This window comes from Salmo salar, chromosome ssa09 (assembly GCF_905237065.1).
Source record: "Salmo salar chromosome ssa09, Ssal_v3.1, whole genome shotgun sequence".
Classification (NCBI taxonomy): domain Eukaryota; kingdom Metazoa; phylum Chordata; class Actinopteri; order Salmoniformes; family Salmonidae; genus Salmo; species Salmo salar.
The window spans coordinates 101151568-101171434 of NC_059450.1; the positions used below are offsets into that span (position 1 = coordinate 101151568).

General features: G+C 50.1%; 1 protein-coding gene across 2 annotated transcripts in view; it reads left to right on the top strand.

The window, feature by feature from the left end:
* The window catches only part of LOC106612321 (vascular endothelial growth factor receptor 3), a 787633-nt gene that overhangs the window by 101114 nt on the left and 666652 nt on the right, over positions 1–19867 (top strand). The gene's annotated exons all lie outside the window — the stretch shown is intronic.

Genomic DNA, 19867 nt, shown 5'->3' on the forward strand with positions numbered 1-19867 from the left:
GAATCTATAGAGGGACGGTTTGAGGCAGGAATCTATAGAGGGACGGTTTGAGGCAGGAATCTATAGAGGGAGGGTTGAGGCAGGAATCTATAGAGGGACGGTGTGAGGCAGGAATCTATAGAGGGACAGTGTGAGGCAGGAACATATAGAGGGACGGTTTGAGGCAGGAATCTATAGAGGGACGTTTTGAGGCAGGAATCTATAGAGGGACGGTTTGAGGCAGGAATCTATAGAGGGACGGTGTGAGGCAGGAATCTATAGAGGGACAGTTTGAGGCAGGAATCTGTAGAGGGACGGTGTGAGGCAGGAACCTATAGAGGGACGGTGTGAGGCAGGAATCTATAGAGGGACGGTTTGAGGCAGGAATCTGTAGAGGGACGGTGTAAGGCAGGAATCTGTAGAGGGACGGTTTGAGGCAGGAATCTATAGATGGACGGTGTGAGGCAGGAATCTATAGAGGGACGGTGTGAGGCAGGAATCTATAGAGGGACGGTTTGAGGCAGGAATCTATAGAGGGACGTGTGAGGCAGGAATCTATAGAGGGACGGTGTGAGGCAGGAATCTATAGAGGGACAGTGTGAGGCAGGAACCTATAGAGGGACGGTTTGAGGCAGGAATCTATAGAGGGACGTTTTGAGGCAGGAATCTATAGAGGGACGGTTTGAGGCAGGAATCTATAGAGGGACGGTGTGAGGCAGGAATCTATAGAGGGACAGTTTGAGGCAGGAATCTGTAGAGGGCCGGTATGAGGCAGGAACCTATAGAGGGACAGTTTGATGCAGGAATCTGTAGAGGGACGGTGTGAGGCAGGAACCTATAGAGGGACGGTGTGAGGCAGGAATCTATAGAGGGACGGTTTGAGGCAGGAATCTGTAGAGGGACGGTGTAAGGCAGGAATCTGTAGAGGGACGGTTTGAGGCAGGAATCTATAGATGGACGGTGTGAGGCAGGAATCTATAGAGGGACGTGTGAGGCAGGAATCTATAGAGGGACGGTTTGAGGCAGGAATCTATAGAGGGACGGTTTGAGGCAGGAATCTATAGAGGGAGGGTTTAGGCAGGAATCTATAGAGGGACGGTGTGAGGCAGGAATCTATAGAGGGACAGTGTGAGGCAGGAACCTATAGAGGGACGGTGTTGAGGCAGGAATCTATAGAGGGACGTTTTGAGGCAGGAATCTATAGAGGGACGGTTTGAGGCAGGAATCTATAGAGGGACGGTGTGAGGCAGGAATCTATAGAGGGACAGTTTGAGGCAGGAATCTGTAGAGGGACAGTTTGAGGCAGGAATCTATAGAGGGACGGTTTGAGGCAGGAACCTATAGAGGGACGGTTTGAGGCAGGAATCTATAGAGTGACGGTGTGAGGCAGGAATCTATAGAGGGACGGTTTGAGGCAGGAATCTGTAGAGGGACGGTGTGACGCAGGAATCTATAGAGGGACGGTTTGAGGCAGGAACCTATAGAGGGACGGTGTGAGGCAGGAACCTATAGAGGGACGGTGTGAGGCAGGAACCTATAGAGGGACGGTGTGATGCAGGAACCTATAGAGGGACGGTGTGAGGCAGGAATCTATAGAGGGACGGTGTGAGGCAGGAACCTATAGAGGGACGGTTTGAGGCAGTAACCTATAGAGGGACGGTTTGAGGCAGGAATCTAGAGGGACGGTGTGAGGCAGGAATCTATAGAGGGACGGTGTGAGGCAGGAATCTATAGAGGGACGGTGTGAGGCAGGAATCTATAGAGGGACGGTGTGATGCAGGAATCAATAGAGGGACGGTTTGAGGCAGGAATCTATAGAGGGACGGTTTGAGGCAGGAATCTATAGAGGGACGGTTTGAGGCAGGAATCTATAGAGGGACGGTGTGAGGCAGGAATCTATAGAGGGACGGTTTGAGGCAGGAATCTGTAGAGGGATGGTGTGAGGCAGGAATCTATAGAGGGACGGTGTGATGCAGGAACCTATAGAGGGACGGTTTGAGGCAGGAACCTATAGAGGGACGGTTTGAGGCAGGAATCTAGAGGGACAGTGTGAGGCAGGAATCTATAGAGGGACGGTGTGAGGCAGGAATCTATAGAGGGACGGTGTGATGCAGGAACCTATAGAGGGACGGTTTGAGGCAGGAACCTATAGAGGGACGGTTTGAGGCAGGAATCTAGAGGGACAGTGTGAGGAAGGAATCTATAGAGGGACGATGTGAGGCAGGAATCTATAGAGGGACGGTGTGATGCAGGAATCTAAAGAGGGACGGTGTGATGCAGGAATCTATAGAGGGACGTTGTGAGGCAGGAATCTATAGAGGGACGGTTTGAGGCAGGAATCTATAGAGGGACGTGTGAGGCAGGAATCTATAGAGGGACGGTTTGAGGCAGGAATCTGTAGAGGGACGGTGTAAGGCAGGAATCTGTAGAGGGACGGTTTGAGGCAGGAATCTATAGATGGATGGTGTGAGGCAGGAATCTATAGAGGGACGTGTGAGGCAGGAATCTATAGAGGGACGGTTTGAGGCAGGAATCTATAGAGGGACGGTGTGAGGCAGGAACCTATAGAGGGACGTGTGAGGCAGGAATCTATAGAGGGACGGTTTGAGGCAGGAATCTGTAGAGGGACGTGTGAGGCAGGAATCTATAGAGGGACGGTTTGAGGCAGGAATCTATAGAGGGACGGTTTGAGGCAGGAATCTATAGAGGGACGGTGTTGAAGCAGGAATCTATAGAGGGACGGTGTGAGGCAGCAATCTATAGAGGGACGGTGTGAGGAAGGAATCTATAGAGGGACGGTTTGAGGCAGGAATCTATAGAGGGACGGTTTGAGGCAGGAATCTATAGAGGGACGGTTTGAGGCAGGAATCTATAGAGGGACGGTGTGAGGCAGGAATCTATAGAGGGACAGTGTGAGGCAGGAACCTATAGAGGGACGGTTTGAGGCAGGAATCTATAGAGGGACGTTTTGAGGGAGGAATCTATAGAGGGACGTTTTGAGGCAGGAATCTATAGAGGGACGGTGTGAGGCAGGAATCTATAGAGGGACAGTTTGAGGCAGGAATCTGTAGAGGGACAGTTTGAGGCAGGAATCTGTAGAGGGACGGTTTGAGGCAGGAATCTGTAGAGGGACGGTGTGAGGCAGGAATCTATAGAGGGACGGTGTGAGGCAGGAATCTATAGAGGGACGGTTTGAGGCAGGAATCTATAGAGGGACGTTTTGAGGCAGGAATCTATAGAGGGACGGTTTGAGGCAGGAATCTATAGAGGGACGGTGTGAGGTAGGCATCTATAGAGGGACGGTGTGAGGCAGGAATCTATAGAGGGACTTTGTGAGGCAGGAACCTATAGAGGGACGGTTTGAGGCAGGAACCTATAGAGGGACGGTGTGAGGCAGGAATCTATTTAGGGACGGTGTGAGGCAGGAATCTATAGAGGGCCGGTATGAGGCAGGAACCTATAGAGGGACGGTGTGAGGCAGGAATCTATAGAGGGACGGTGTGAGGCAGGAATCTATAGAGGGACGGTTTGAGGCAGGAATCTATAGAGGGACGGTTTGAGGCAGGAATCTATAGAGGGACGGTGTGAGGCAGGAATCTATAGAGGGACGGTTTGAGGCAGGAATCTGTAGAGGGACGGTGTGAGGCAGGAATCTATAGAGGGACGGTTTGAGGCAGGAACCTATAGAGGGACGGTGTGAGGCAGGAACCTATAGAGGGACGTGTGAGGCAGGAATCTATAGAGGGACGGTTTGAGGCAGGAATCTGTAGAGGGACGGTGTGAGGCAGGAATCTGTAGAGGGACGGTTTGAGGCAGGAATCTATAGATGGATGGTGTGAGGCAGGAATCTATAGAGGGACGTGTGAGGCAGGAATCTATAGAGGGACGGTGTGAGGCAGGAATCTATAGAGGGACGGTTTGAGGCAGGAATCTATAGAGGGACGTGTGAGGCAGGAATCTATAGAGGGACGGTTTGAGGCAGGAATCTATAGAGGGACGGTTTGAGGCAGGAATCTATAGAGGGACGGTGTTGAAGCAGGAATCTATAGAGGGACGGTGTGAGGCAGCAATCTATAGAGGGACGGTGTGAGACAGGAATCTATAGAGGGACGGTTTGAGGAAGGAATCTATAGAGGGACGGTTTGAGGCAGGAATCTATAGAGGGAGGGTTGAGGCAGGAATCTATAGAGGGACGGTGTGAGGCAGGAATCTATAGAGGGACAGTGTGAGGCAGGAACATATAGAGGGACGGTTTGAGGCAGGAATCTATAGAGGGACGTTTTGAGGCAGGAATCTATAGAGGGACGGTTTGAGGCAGGAATCTATAGAGGGACGGTGTGAGGCAAAAATCTATAGAGGGACAGTTTGAGGCAGGAATCTGTAGAGGGACAGTTTGAGGCAGGAATCTGTAGAGGGACAGTTTGAGGCAGGAATCTGTAGAGGGACGGTGTGAGGCAGGAATCTATAGAGGGCCGGTATGAGGCAGGAACCTATAGAGGGACGGTGTGAGGCAGGAACCTATAGAGGGACGGTGTGAGGCAGGAACCTATAGAGGGACGGTGTGAGGCAGGAATCTATAGAGGGACGGTGTGAGGCAGGAATCTATAGAGGGACGGTTTGAGGCAGGAATCTATAGAGGGACGGTTTGAGGCAGGAATCTATAGAGGGACGTGTGAGGCAGGAATCTATAGAGGGACGGTGTGAGGCAGGAATCTATAGAGGGACGGTTTGAGGCAGGAATCTGTAGAGGGACGGTGTGAGGCAGGAATCTATAGAGGGACGGTTTGAGGCAGGAACCTATAGAGGGACGGTTTGAGGCAGGAACCTATAGAGGGACGGTGTGAGGCAGGAACCTATAGAGGGACGGTGTGAGGCAGGAACCTATAGAGGGACGGTTTGAGGCAGGAATCTAGAGGGACAGTGTGAGGAAGGAATCTATAGAGGGACGATGTGAGGCAGGAATCTATAGAGGGACGGTGTGATGCAGGAATCTATAGAGGGACGGTGTGATGCAGGAATCTATAGAGGGACGTTGTGAGGCAGGAATCTATAGAGGGACGGTTTGAGGCAGGAATCTATAGAGGGACGTGTGAGGCAGGAATCTATAGAGGGACGGTTTGAGGCAGGAATCTGTAGAGGGACGGTGTAAGGCAGGAATCTGTAGAGGGACGGTTTGAGGCAGGAATCTATAGATGGACGGTGTGAGGCAGGAATCTATAGAGGGACGTGTGAGGCAGGAATCTATAGAGGGACGGTTTGAGGCAGGAATCTATAGAGGGACGGTTTGAGGCAGGAATCTATAGAGGGAGGGTTGAGGCAGGAATCTATAGAGGGACGGTGTGAGGCAGGAATCTATAGAGGGACAGTGTGAGGCAGGAACCTATAGAGGGACGGTGTTGAGGCAGGAATCTATAGAGGGACGTTTTGAGGCAGGAATCTATAGAGGGACGGTTTGAGGCAGGAATCTATAGAGGGACGATGTGAGGCAGGAATCTATAGAGGGACAGTTTGAGGCAGGAATCTGTAGAGGGACAGTTTGAGGCAGGAATCTGTAGAGGGACGGTTTGAGGCAGGAATCTGTAGAGGGACGGTGTGAGGCAGGAATCTATAGAGGGACGGTGTGAGGCAGGAATCTATAGAGGGACGGTTTGAGGCAGGAACCTATAGAGGGACGTTTTGAGGCAGGAATCTATAGAGGGACGGTTTGAGGCAGGAATCTATAGAGGGACGGTGTGAGGCAGGAATCTATAGAGGGACGGTTTGAGGCAGGAATCTATAGAGGGACGGTGTTGAAGCAGGAATCTATAGAGGGACGGTGTGAGGCAGCAATCTATAGAGGGACGGTGTGAGACAGGAATCTATAGAGGGACGGTTTGAGGAAGGAATCTATAGAGGGACGGTTTGAGGCAGGAATCTATAGAGGGAGGGTTGAGGCAGGAATCTATAGAGGGACGGTGTGAGGCAGGAATCTATAGAGGGACAGTGTGAGGCAGGAACATATAGAGGGACGGTTTGAGGCAGGAATCTATAGAGGGACGTTTTGAGGCAGGAATCTATAGAGGGACGGTTTGAGGCAGGAATCTATAGAGGGACGGTGTGAGGCAGGAATCTATAGAGGGACAGTTTGAGGCAGGAATCTGTAGAGGGACAGTTTGAGGCAGGAATCTGTAGAGGGACAGTTTGAGGCAGGAATCTGTAGAGGGACGGTGTGAGGCAGGAATCTATAGAGGGCCGGTATGAGGCAGGAACCTATAGAGGGACGGTGTGAGGCAGGAACCTATAGAGGGACGGTGTGAGGCAGGAACCTATAGAGGGACGGTGTGAGGCAGGAATCTATAGAGGGACGGTGTGAGGCAGGAATCTATAGAGGGACGGTTTGAGGCAGGAATCTATAGAGGGACGGTTTGAGGCAGGAATCTATAGAGGGACGTGTGAGGCAGGAATCTATAGAGGGACGGTGTGAGGCAGGAATCTATAGAGGGACGGTTTGAGGCAGGAATCTGTAGAGGGACGGTGTGAGGCAGGAATCTATAGAGGGACGGTTTGAGGCAGGAACCTATAGAGGGACGGTTTGAGGCAGGAACCTATAGAGGGACGGTGTGAGGCAGGAACCTATAGAGGGACGGTGTGAGGCAGGAACCTATAGAGGGACGGTTTGAGGCAGGAATCTAGAGGGACAGTGTGAGGAAGGAATCTATAGAGGGACGATGTGAGGCAGGAATCTATAGAGGGACGGTGTGATGCAGGAATCTATAGAGGGACGGTGTGATGCAGGAATCTATAGAGGGACGTTGTGAGGCAGGAATCTATAGAGGGACGGTTTGAGGCAGGAATCTATAGAGGGACGTGTGAGGCAGGAATCTATAGAGGGACGGTTTGAGGCAGGAATCTGTAGAGGGACGGTGTAAGGCAGGAATCTGTAGAGGGACGGTTTGAGGCAGGAATCTATAGATGGATGGTGTGAGGCAGGAATCTATAGAGGGACGTGTGAGGCAGGAATCTATAGAGGGACGGTTTGAGGCAGGAATCTATAGAGGGACGGTTTGAGGCAGGAATCTATAGAGGGAGGGTTGAGGCAGGAATCTATAGAGGGACGGTGTGAGGCAGGAATCTATAGAGGGACAGTGTGAGGCAGGAACCTATAGAGGGACGGTGTTGAGGCAGGAATCTATAGAGGGACGTTTTGAGGCAGGAATCTATAGAGGGACGGTTTGAGGCAGGAATCTATAGAGGGACGATGTGAGGCAGGAATCTATAGAGGGACAGTTTGAGGCAGGAATCTGTAGAGGGACGGTTTGAGGCAGGAATCTGTAGAGGGACGGTGTGAGGCAGGAATCTATAGAGGGACGGTGTGAGGCAGGAATCTATAGAGGGACGGTTTGAGGCAGGAACCTATAGAGGGACGTTTTGAGGCAGGAACCTATAGAGGGACGGTTTGAGGCAGGAATCTATAGAGGGACGGTTTGAGGCAGGAATCTATAGAGGGACGGTGTGAGGCAGGAACCTATAGAGGGACGGTGTGAGGCAGGAACCTATAGAGGGACGGTGTGAGGCAGGAACCTATAGAGGGCCGGTATGAGGCAGGAACCTATAGAGGGACGGTTTGAGGCAGGAACCTATAGAGGGACGGTGTGAGGCAGGAATCTATAGAGGGACGGTGTGAGGCAGGAATCTATAGAGGGACGGTTTGAGGCAGGAATCTATAGAGGGACGGTTTGAGGCAGGAATCTATAGAGGGACGTGTGAGGCAGGAATCTATAGAGGGACGGTTTGAGGCAGGAATCTATAGAGTGACGGTGTGAGGCAGGAATCTATAGAGGGACGGTTTGAGGCAGGAATCTGTAGAGGGACGGTGTGACGCAGGAATCTATAGAGGGACGGTTTGAGGCAGGAACCTATAGAGGGACGGTGTGAGGCAGGAACCTATAGAGGGACGGTGTGAGGCAGGAACCTATAGAGGGACGGTGTGATGCAGGAACCTATAGAGGGACGGTGTGAGGCAGGAATCTATAGAGGGACGGTGTGAGGCAGGAACCTATAGAGGGACGGTTTGAGGCAGTAACCTATAGAGGGACGGTTTGAGGCAGGCACCTATAGAGGGACGGTTTGAGGCAGGAATCTAGAGGGACAGTGTGAGGAAGGAATCTATAGAGGGACGATGTGAGGCAGGAATCTATAGAGGGACGGTGTGAGGCAGGAATCTATAGAGGGACGGTGTGAGGCAGGAATCTATAGAGGGCCGGTATGAGGCAGGAACCTATAGAGGGACGGTTTGAGGCAGGAACCTATAGAGGGACGGTGTGAGGCAGGAATCTATAGAGGGACGGTGTGAGGCAGGAATCTATAGAGGGACGGTTTGAGGCAGGAATCTATAGAGGGACGGTTTGAGGCAGGAATCTATAGAGGGACGTGTGAGGCAGGAATCTATAGAGGGACGGTTTGAGGCAGGAATCTATAGAGTGACGGTGTGAGGCAGGAATCTATAGAGGGACGGTTTGAGGCAGGAATCTGTAGAGGGACGGTGTGACGCAGGAATCTATAGAGGGACGGTTTGAGGCAGGAACCTATAGAGGGACGGTGTGAGGCAGGAACCTATAGAGGGACGGTGTGAGGCAGGAACCTATAGAGGGACGGTGTGATGCAGGAACCTATAGAGGGACGGTGTGAGGCAGGAATCTATAGAGGGACGGTGTGAGGCAGGAACCTATAGAGGGACGGTTTGAGGCAGTAACCTATAGAGGGACGGTTTGAGGCAGGCACCTATAGAGGGACGGTTTGAGGCAGGAATCTAGAGGGACAGTGTGAGGAAGGAATCTATAGAGGGACGATGTGAGGCAGGAATCTATAGAGGGACGGTGTGATGCAGGAATCTATAGAGGGACGGTGTGATGCAGGAATCTATAGAGGGACGTTGTGAGGCAGGAATCTATAGAGGGACGGTTTGAGGCAGGAATCTATAGAGGGACGTGTGAGGCAGGAATCTATAGAGGGACGGTTTGAGGCAGGAATCTGTAGAGGGACGGTGTAAGGCAGGAATCTGTAGAGGGACGGTTTGAGGCAGGAATCTATAGATGGATGGTGTGAGGCAGGAATCTATAGAGGGACGTGTGAGGCAGGAATCTATAGAGGGACGGTTTGAGGCAGGAATCTATAGAGGGACGGTTTGAGGCAGGAATCTATAGAGGGAGGGTTGAGGCAGGAATCTATAGAGGGACGGTGTGAGGCAGGAATCTATAGAGGGACAGTGTGAGGCAGGAACCTATAGAGGGACGGTGTTGAGGCAGGAATCTATAGAGGGACGTTTTGAGGCAGGAATCTATAGAGGGACGGTTTGAGGCAGGAATCTATAGAGGGACGTTTTGAGGCAGGAATCTATAGAGGGACGGTGTGACGCAGGAATCTATAGAGGGACGGTTTGAGGCAGGAACCTATAGAGGGACGGTGTGAGGCAGGAACCTATAGAGGGACGGTGTGAGGCAGGAACCTATAGAGGGACGGTGTGATGCAGGAACCTATAGAGGGACGGTGTGAGGCAGGAATCTATAGAGGGACGGTGTGAGGCAGGAACCTATAGAGGGACGGTTTGAGGCAGTAACCTATAGAGGGACGGTTTGAGGCAGGCACCTATAGAGGGACGGTTTGAGGCAGGAATCTAGAGGGACAGTGTGAGGAAGGAATCTATAGAGGGACGATGTGAGGCAGGAATCTATAGAGGGACGGTGTGATGCAGGAATCTATAGAGGGACGGTGTGATGCAGGAATCTATAGAGGGACGTTGTGAGGCAGGAATCTATAGAGGGACGGTTTGAGGCAGGAATCTATAGAGGGACGTGTGAGGCAGGAATCTATAGAGGGACGGTTTGAGGCAGGAATCTGTAGAGGGACGGTGTAAGGCAGGAATCTGTAGAGGGACGGTTTGAGGCAGGAATCTATAGATGGATGGTGTGAGGCAGGAATCTATAGAGGGACGTGTGAGGCAGGAATCTATAGAGGGACGGTTTGAGGCAGGAATCTATAGAGGGACGGTTTGAGGCAGGAATCTATAGAGGGAGGGTTGAGGCAGGAATCTATAGAGGGACGGTGTGAGGCAGGAATCTATAGAGGGACAGTGTGAGGCAGGAACCTATAGAGGGACGGTGTTGAGGCAGGAATCTATAGAGGGACGTTTTGAGGCAGGAATCTATAGAGGGACGGTTTGAGGCAGGAATCTATAGAGGGACGGTGTGAGGCAGGAATCTATAGAGGGACAGTTTGAGGCAGGAATCTGTAGAGGGACGGTTTGAGGCAGGAATCTGTAGAGGGACGGTTTGAGGCAGGAATCTGTAGAGGGACGGTGTGAGGCAGGAATCTATAGAGGGACGGTGTGAGGCAGGAATCTATAGAGGGACGGTTTGAGGCAGGAACCTATAGAGGGACGTTTTGAGGCAGGAATCTATAGAGGGACGGTTTGAGGCAGGAATCTATAGAGGGACGGTGTGAGGCAGGAATCTATAGAGGGACGGTGTGAGGCAGGAACCTATAGAGGGACGGTGTGAGGCAGGAACCTATAGAGGGACGGTTTGAGGCAGGAACCTATAGATGGACGGTGTGAGGCAGGAACCTATAGATGGACGGTGTGAGGCAGGAATCTATAGAGGGACGGTGTGAGGCAGGAATCTATAGAGGGCCGGTGTGAGGCAGGAACCTATAGAGGGACGGTGTGAGGCAGGAACCTATAGAGGGACTGTGTGAGGCAGGAATCTATAGAGGGACGGTGTGAGGCAGGAATCTATAGAGGGACGGTTTGAGGCAGGAATCTATAGAGGGACGGTTTGAGGCAGGAATCTATAGAGGGACGTGTGAGGCAGGAATCTATAGAGGGACGGTTTGAGGCAGGAATCTATAGAGTGACGGTGTGAGGCAGGAATCTATAGAGGGACGGTTTGAGGCAGGAATCTGTAGAGGGACGGTGTGACGCAGGAATCTATAGAGGGACTGTTTGAGGCAGGAACCTATAGAGGGACGGTGTGAGGCAGGAACCTATAGAGGGACGGTGTGATGCAGGAACCTATAGAGGGACGGTGTGAGGCAGGAATCTATAGAGGGACGGTGTGAGGCAGGAACCTATAGAGGGACGGTTTGAGGCAGTAACCTATAGAGGGACGGTTTGAGGCAGGAATCTAGAGGGACGGTGTGAGGCAGGAATCTATAGAGGGACGGTGTGAGGCAGGAATCTATAGAGGGACGGTGTGATGCAGGAATCAATAGAGGGACGGTTTGAGGCAGGAATCTATAGAGGGACGGTTTGAGGCAGGAATCTATAGAGGGACGGTTTGAGGCAGGAATCTATAGAGGGACGGTGTGAGGCAGGAATCTATAGAGGGACGGTTTGAGGCAGGAATCTGTAGAGGGATGGTGTGAGGCAGGAATCTATAGAGGGACGGTGTGATGCAGGAACCTATAGAGGGACGGTTTGAGGCAGGAACCTATAGAGGGACGGTTTGAGGCAGGAATCTAGAGGGACAGTGTGAGGCAGGAATCTATAGAGGGACGGTGTGAGGCAGGAATCTATAGAGGGACGGTGTGATGCAGGAATTTATAGAGGGACGGTGTGATGCAGGAATCTATAGAGGGACGTTGTGAGGCAGGAATCTATAGAGGGACGGTTTGAGGCAGGAATCTATAGAGGGACGGTTTGAGGCAGGAATCTGTAGAGGGATGGTGTGAGGCAGGAATCTATAGAGGGACGGTGTGATGCAGGAACCTATAGAGGGACGGTTTGAGGCAGGAACCTATAGAGGGACGGTTTGAGGCAGGAATCTAGAGGGACAGTGTGAGGCAGGAATCTATAGAGGGACGGTGTGAGGCAGGAATCTATAGAGGGACGGTGTGATGCAGGAATCTATAGAGGGATGTTGTGAGGCAGGAATCTATAGAGGGACGGTTTGAGGCAGGAATCTATAGAGGGACGGTTTGAGGCAGGAATCTATAGAGGGACGGTTTGAGGCAGGAACCTATAGAGGGACGGTGTGAGGCAGGAACCTATAGAGGGACGGTGTGAGGCAGGAATCTATAGAGGGACGGTTTGAGGCAGGAATCTATAGAGGGACGTGTGAGGCAGGAATCTGTAGAGGGACGGTGTGAGGCAGGAATCTATAGAGGGATGGTGTGAGGCAGGAATCTATAGAGGGACGGTTTGAGGCAGGAATCTATAGAGGGACGGTGTGAGGCAGGAATCTATAGAGGGACGGTGTGAGGCAGGAATCTATAGAGGGACGGTGTGAGGCAGGAATCTATAGAGGGACGGTGTGAGGCAGGAATCTATAGAGGGACGGTGTGAGGCAGGAATCTATAGAGGGACGGTGTGAGGCAGGAATCTATAGAGGGACGGTTTGAGGCAGGAATCTATAGAGGGACGGTGTGAGGCAGGAATCCCCAGGTGGGAGAGTATCTGGGAATGCTTCACAGACTGCTGCTGCTGCTTCACGATGCTCCCAGGGCAGCCCTGGACAAGGAGACAAGCAACACCAATAACCTCCACAATGTGAGGCAGGTTAACCCCAGGACCAGGACAATACCAGACAGGTTACCCTCCAGGACCAGGACAATACCAGACAGGTTACCCCCCAGGACCAGGACAATACCAGACAGGTTACTCCCAGGACCAGGACAATACGAGACAGGTTGCCGGCCAGGACAATACGAGACAGGTTGCCCCCAGGACCAGGAAAATACGAGTCAGGTTACCCCACAGGACTAGGACAAAATGAGTCAGGTTACCCCATAGGACTAGGAAAATACGAGACTTGTTAACCCCAGGACAAGGACAATAGGAGGCAGATTACCCGACAGGACCAGGACATAGTGTCACGTCCGTTGTTTGAATGAGACCAAGGCGCAGCGTGGGTATCGTTCCACATGGACTGTGGAGGCGCACTGGAGGTCTGGAGCGTAGAGCTGGCACAACCCGTCCTGGCTGAACGCTCACTTTAGCCCGGCAAATGCGGGGCGCTGGCACAGGACGAACTGGGCTGTGAATGCGCACTGGCGACACAGTGCGTAGAGCTGGCGCAGGATATCCTGGACCGAGGAGGCGTACTGGAGACCAGGAGCGCTGAGCCGGCACAACCCGTCCTGGCTGAATGCCCACTCTAGCACGGCAAATGCGGGGCGCAGGCACAGTGTGCATCACCGCATAACACGGTGCCTGACTGGTCACACGCTCCCCACGGTAAGCACGCCCACTCTGCAGCGCTCTCAACGCCAACACCTCTCTCCGGAATCTTTCGTCGAGTACCTCACTGGACTCCCTGACTGGCTCTGGTTCACCCCTCGGCTCCGTCGACCACTCCGTGTTTTTTTGGGAGCTGCCTCTCGGGCTCCGTTGTTTCCGTGCTAATTCCTCGTAGCGTCGCCGTTCCTCTTTTGCTGCCTCTATCTCCTCCCTTGGACAGCGATACTCCCCAATCTGCGTCCAGGGTCCCTTGCCATCCAGGATCTCTTCCCATGTCCACTCCTGGCCAGGCTGCTTGGTCCTTTGGTGGTGAGAGATTCTGTCACGTCCGTCATTTGAATGAGACTAATGCGCAGCGTGGGTATCGTTCCACATCATTTATTTTAATGTAAAACTATGCAAGACATACAATAAACCATAAACAAAACAACAAACCGTGACGAAGAGGTGCAACATGCACTAACTCAAAAATAATCTCCCACAAAACACAAGTGGGAGAAACAACTACTTAAATATGATCCCCAATTAGAGACAATGATGACCAGCTGCCTCTAATTGGGAATCATACGAAAACCCCAACATAGAAAAAATAAACTAGAACATAACATAGAAAAATTAAACTAGACAAAAAAAACCAGTCACGCCCTGACCTACTCTACCATAGAAAAATACAAGCTCTCTATGGTCAGGACGTGACACATAGGCAGACAGGCAGGCTGAAACACCTCTCCACCCTGGGACTCTCAAGATGTCTTAGACAATGGATGTGTCCCAAATTGCACCCTAGTCCCTACATAGTGCACTACTCTTCTCTGTGGATGGGGGCCCCGCTGTGTCAGCTCTGTATGCTCAGCAAGACCCCTATGCCTGTACGTAAATCCTGTGTTTATCTTAAGAGGCCCCAGGTTTTACACAGCGAGCCCCAGGGGCAGCCCAGGACAACGACAAGCAGGCTGATTGACCACACAGGCCTGAATCACACCTCTACAGGCCCAGGACAAAATGGGGCAGGTTACCCCCAGGACAACATTTTTACATTTTAGTCATTTAGCAGACACTCTTATCCAGAGCGACTTACAGTAGTGAATGCATACATTTCATTTCATGCCTTTTTTTTAATTCTTTTTTTTTGTTTGTACTGGCCCCCCGTGGGAATCAAACCCACAACCCTGGCGTTGCACACACCATGCTCTACCAACTGAGCTACAGGGAAGATGGGGCAGGTTACCCCCCAGGACAATATGGGGCAGGTTACCCCCCAGGACAATATGGGGCAGGTTACCCCCCCAGGACCTGGACAAAGGCAGGCAGGCGGGCTGACACACCCCTCCAGCCTGGACCTCAAGATGTCAAGATGTCTCAGACAGTATGTTGGGAAACACTGTGCTGCTTCGCTGAGACTGGGAGCTCTACCCAGGTTTAGGGACCCCTGTAGGCTGTCCTTGTTCATAGCCAGCTCTACCCAGGTTTCGGGACCCCTGTAAGCTGTCCTTGTTCATAGTTAGACCGACAGGCGTACACACCACGCCTATGATAATATCTAGGGAAAACATTGAGACTCAGAACCTGTCCTTTGAAAGGAGAGGCCGACATTAGGCAGGATTACCTCGCTGCGAGAAGGGGCTGGGAACCATACGATTCACGAACCACCACTGCTTCCCAACGTTCTCTTCCCACCTCTTCCAACCTCAGACCCACTCATTGTTTGTTTTCAGTAAAGCCATGCTGGACGAAACATAATGTCATTCATCCAGCCAGCTAGTGTAGGTGCCATGCCTGCTTTCATTCCCAAGGTGGTGAAGGAAGACACTAGTTTATCGTCTGCTGTTTGGAAAACAGCACAATGAACTGTCTATTTTTATTTTATTTATTTTTATTTAACCAGGCAAGTCAGTTAAGAACAAAGTCTTATTTACAATGACGGCCTACCAAAAGGCCCCTGCAGGGACCTAATAAATACAATATAAATATAGGACAAAACACACATCACGACAGACAGTCCTAAGACAACAACATAGCAAGGCAGCAACACATGACAACACAGCAACACAACATGACAACAACATGGTAGCAGCACAACATGGTAGTAGCACAAAACATGGTACAAACATTATTGGGCACAGTCAACAGCACAAAGGGCAAGAAGGTAGAGACAACAATACATCACGCAAAGCTGCCACAACTGTCAGTAAGAGTGTCCATGATTGAGTCTTTGAATGAAGAGATGGAGATAAAACTGTCCAGTTTGAGTATTTGTACCTGGGTCCTTCTCATGCATTCACAAGCAGAGAGATATGATGGATGAGAGTACATTAGGATGTTATTGCTCTTATCCTTATCAGTGATTGATGACAGAGAGAGTGATAAAGTGTGTTTGGAAAGTGTGAAAGGTAAACAAAGCACTAGCAGGGGTAACATCAGTAACATCAATAACGTAGACACATGTATGTTGCTGCCTTTTGATTCACAGCACAACACAATACACCAGGGATTATCAACTAGATTCAGCTGGAGTGGATGAACGGGGGGCCGGAACATATTCATAAATAATCATTTGTAGGGCCTCCCGAGTGGCGCAGCGGTCTAAGGCACTGGATCGCAGTGCTTGAGGTGTCACTACAGCCCCGGGTTCGATCCCAGGCTGTGTTACAGCCAATCGTGACCGGGACACCCATGAGGCGACGCATAATTGGCCTAGCTCTGTTTTGGTTAGGGGAGGGTTTTGCCGGCCGGGATTTCCTTGTCCCATCGCGCTCTAGCGACTCCTTGTGGCGGGCCTGGCACAGGCAAGTTGACTTCGGTTGCCAGTTGGACGGTGTTTCCTCTGACACATTTCCTCTGGTGCGGCTGGCTTCCAGGTTAAGCGGGCAGTGTGTCAAGAAGCAGTGCGGCTTGGCAGGGTTGTATTTCAGAGGACACATGGCTCTCGACCTTTGCCTCTCCCGAGTACGTAGGGGAGTTGCAGCGATGGAACAAGACTGTAACTACCAATTGTATATCACGAAATTGGAGAGAAAAAGGAATACAAAATAGAAGACTGCAAATTGACCACAAGAAGCCCAAACATATAATGTTGAACTAAAACATAATAATTTAAAAACTTTTCTTACATTTTGTATACGATCACATCTCTATATTATTGTCAAGTCCTCCTCTTGTTCACCATCCAAAGGACACAGGGACAACTCAATTTTCCAACTCAATCTTTTTTATTTTTACTTTGCCTTCAGTTGATTGGTCTGTCCAGTAAATTAGCCAGTAAATTAGGTTGTAAACCTTTAAAGACAGAACAAAAAGTTACCATCTTAATTAAACATTTTAATTAACTTAAATTAGTTTAAACATTTAAATAACATTCTAAATAACTAAGATGAATTAACCATTTAAGCCTTTTACCATTGGCGTCTTTGGACTGAACCTGTGAGTGAACTTGGAGTTTTCCCTCTGAAGTTTGTTCTTCTGAATGACTGCCGCCCTCCATGCCTTCACAGGTGCTCCAAATCAGTGAAAATGATTGATCAGGTGACAAGCAGCCGGTTTGCTGCTGCTGGTGCACTCTGGGAAGTGGAGTTCTTTGACTCACTCCTGATATTCAGCTCAACACCTCCCACTTGAGCTCCTGGTTTTTTTCAAATCCAGAGAGGTCACAAGCCCTTCACACCTCTGTTTGTTCTTCAATGGGTAGTAGAATAACAAGGCGTCTGACATCTTTATGAAGAATTGTGCCTGGGATTTTGGTTTGAAGCCTCTTCGTTCTTTCACCGTTTGCTCTTGTGGGCCCTTTTTTGCTGTTTGACTTTGTGATGTGAACAGGATAGCTGGGAAAAGTCTTCACAAGCACATCTCTAACGATGCCTTTGCTGTCAGCATTGACACCGACCACTCTAGCCAGCTTGTACTGTCCTCTTAGCGCGTTTTGGTCAGCCAACCAGACCACATCTCCAACAGCACCATTTCGCTTTTTGGTGTGCCATTTGTTCCTTATGAACAGATTAGGTCCAGCCAATTGGCTCCACTTCTTCCAGAAATGGCTAACCTCTGCTTGAATATGTTTAAGTCTTTTGTAAGGGTAGCCATCAAACTGGAAATCTCCAGGGTCTCCCTTTGGATTGGTATGTCCTAAAAGCAGCGAATTTGGGGTGATGTACTCTACACAGTCTTCTCTGCTTTGAGTTCTTGCATCGATGGGTCTCTCATTAGCAAGGTTGGCTGCCATGAAGAGAAAAGTTTGGAATTCTCCCCACGTAAAACCACCATCTCCACCAAGGTTGCTCAACGCCCGCTTCACTACTTTGACAGCTGCCTCTGCGGCACCATTCCTATGGGGAGAGTCTGCAGGGTGGATCTTCCATGACCATTCTGTACCATGCTTGGCAGCTGTGTCTTCAAGTTCAGACTTATTTTGTTGGTTAACCTGTTAGGGCTAGGGGGCAGTATTTACACGGCCGGATAAAAAAACGTACCCGATTTAATCTGGTTATTACTACTGCCCAGAAACTAGAATATGCATATAATTAATGTAAAAAGCTGTTTTTTGATATAAATATGAACTTGATTGAACAAAACATGCATGTATTGTATAACATAATGTCCTAAGATTGTCATCTGATGAAGATCATCAAAGGTTAGTGCTGCATTTAGCTGTGGTTTGGGTTTATGTGACATTATATGCTAGCTTGAAAAATGGGTGTCTGATTATTTCTGGCTGGGTACTCTGCTGACATAATCTAATGTTTTGCTTTCGTTGTAAAGCCTTTTTGAAATCGGACAGTGTGGTTAGATTAACGAGAGTCTTGTCTTTAAAATGGTGTAAAATAGTCATATGTTTGAGAAATTGAAGTAATAGCATTTCTAAAGTATTTGAATAACACGCCACGGGATTCCACTGGCTGTTACGTAGGGGGGACGAAATCGTCCCACTGGCCCTAGAGAAGTTAAAGAATTTTTGAAGTGCGGGTTTGGCTCCCACAAAGTTTGTGCCAGGGTCTGACCAGAGTTTCCTGGGGTGTCCTCTCAGTGAAGTGAACCTTTGATAGGCTAGCTGGAATCCTTCAGATGACATGTCACTCACCACTTCAGTGTGTATGGCTCGGGAAGCCATGCAGCAGAAGACTATTCCCCATACTTTGAGTCTAGTTCTCTTCTTGACCTCATCTTTCACTTCATAAGGGCCGAACAGGTCCATGGCGGTGAATTCAAAAGGTGCAGCTGGGCCTGTTCGTTCTAGAGGCAGGTCAGCCATGATTTGTTGACACTGTTTTGCCTTGTTTTTCCTGCAGACCACACAGCTGTCAACCATTTTCTTGGCAAGTCTACGGCCTTTTATTACCCAGGCTTTCTTCCTCATCCGGAGAAGGGTTCCCGCCACTCCCTCGTGGTTTGCTTTGTGGGATTCTTGTGCCAGCAGTGTAGACACCCATGCTTCAAAGGGTAAAACTGGCACTGCTGTCTTATCTTCGTTGAATGTCTGAATTCTGCCTCCACAAACTAGCAGCCCAGACTTCACATCTTTGTACACTGTCAGTCTGCTTAGAGTTGTGTCTGAAAAATCTGTACCTTCTTGAGCTGCGAGAAAAAGGTCTTTGAGTGCATCTTCATGTTCTTTGACAGTCGGCACAGCTTGCTTGGGTGATCTTACCTCCCTCTTTGCCTGTTTAGGGGCCCGGCCCTTCCTCTTCAGCCACTGCTTGGCTGCTAGACAAATCCAGGCAACGACTCTCACCAGTTTGGACAGGCTACTGAATCTTCTTACTTCCACAAGATCTTTAACCCAACCAGTGGGCTTCCTTCTAAGAAGAGTTGGGTTCACCACAGGTATTCCCTCTTGAGTTTCACTCTTTGGACTTTCCTGAGTGCCTTGTAGGTCTTCTTTCTGCTGACTACTTCTCGCTTCAGCTCTTGTCAATGCACCTGAGAATGCCTTCCTCTGGAGCTTGTTTACACTCTCCCTGGCATGAGCTGCAACCTCTCCAGCTGATTTTATAGGCCACTCCTCCATTGGCCACTTTAGGAACTCTGGTCCCTCTTGCCATGTGGAATTCTCCTTCAAATCTTCAGGAGCACCCCCTCTTGTTATGATGTCAGCTATGTTTAGATCCCCACGGATCCACCACCAGTCTTGCAATTGTCCAGCCTTCTGGATTTCACCCACTCTGTTTGCAAAGAAAGTTTGGTACCCATAACTGACTCTTTGAATGGCTCCCAAGACCGTTTGACTGTCAAGTAGATGGAACCATCTCTCGATCTTGATTCGAGCATGCTTTTCCACATACTTCCTGATCCTGGCTGCGAAGACAGCACCACAGATCTCAGCTTTTACAGCGTCTCCCTTCTGATCCAGGGGTGTCAGCTTGGCTTTTGATTCAACAAATCGAACTTTAGTGCCTTGACTTGTCTCCCATACCGTAGGATAGGGGGCGCCACAGCGCATTTTGAAAAAAAATCGTTCCCATTTTCAACGGCCTACTAATCAAACTCAGAAGCTAGGGCATGCATATACTTATTATATATGGATAGAAAACACTCTAAAGTTTCTAAAACTGTTTGAATGGTGTCTGTGAGTATAACAGAACTCAAATGGCAGTCAAAACCCCGAGACCGATTGAAACAGGAAGTGGAATTCTGAATTGTGGACTCGACTTCTCATCTTTCCCTATAAATAACACCGTTAACCAT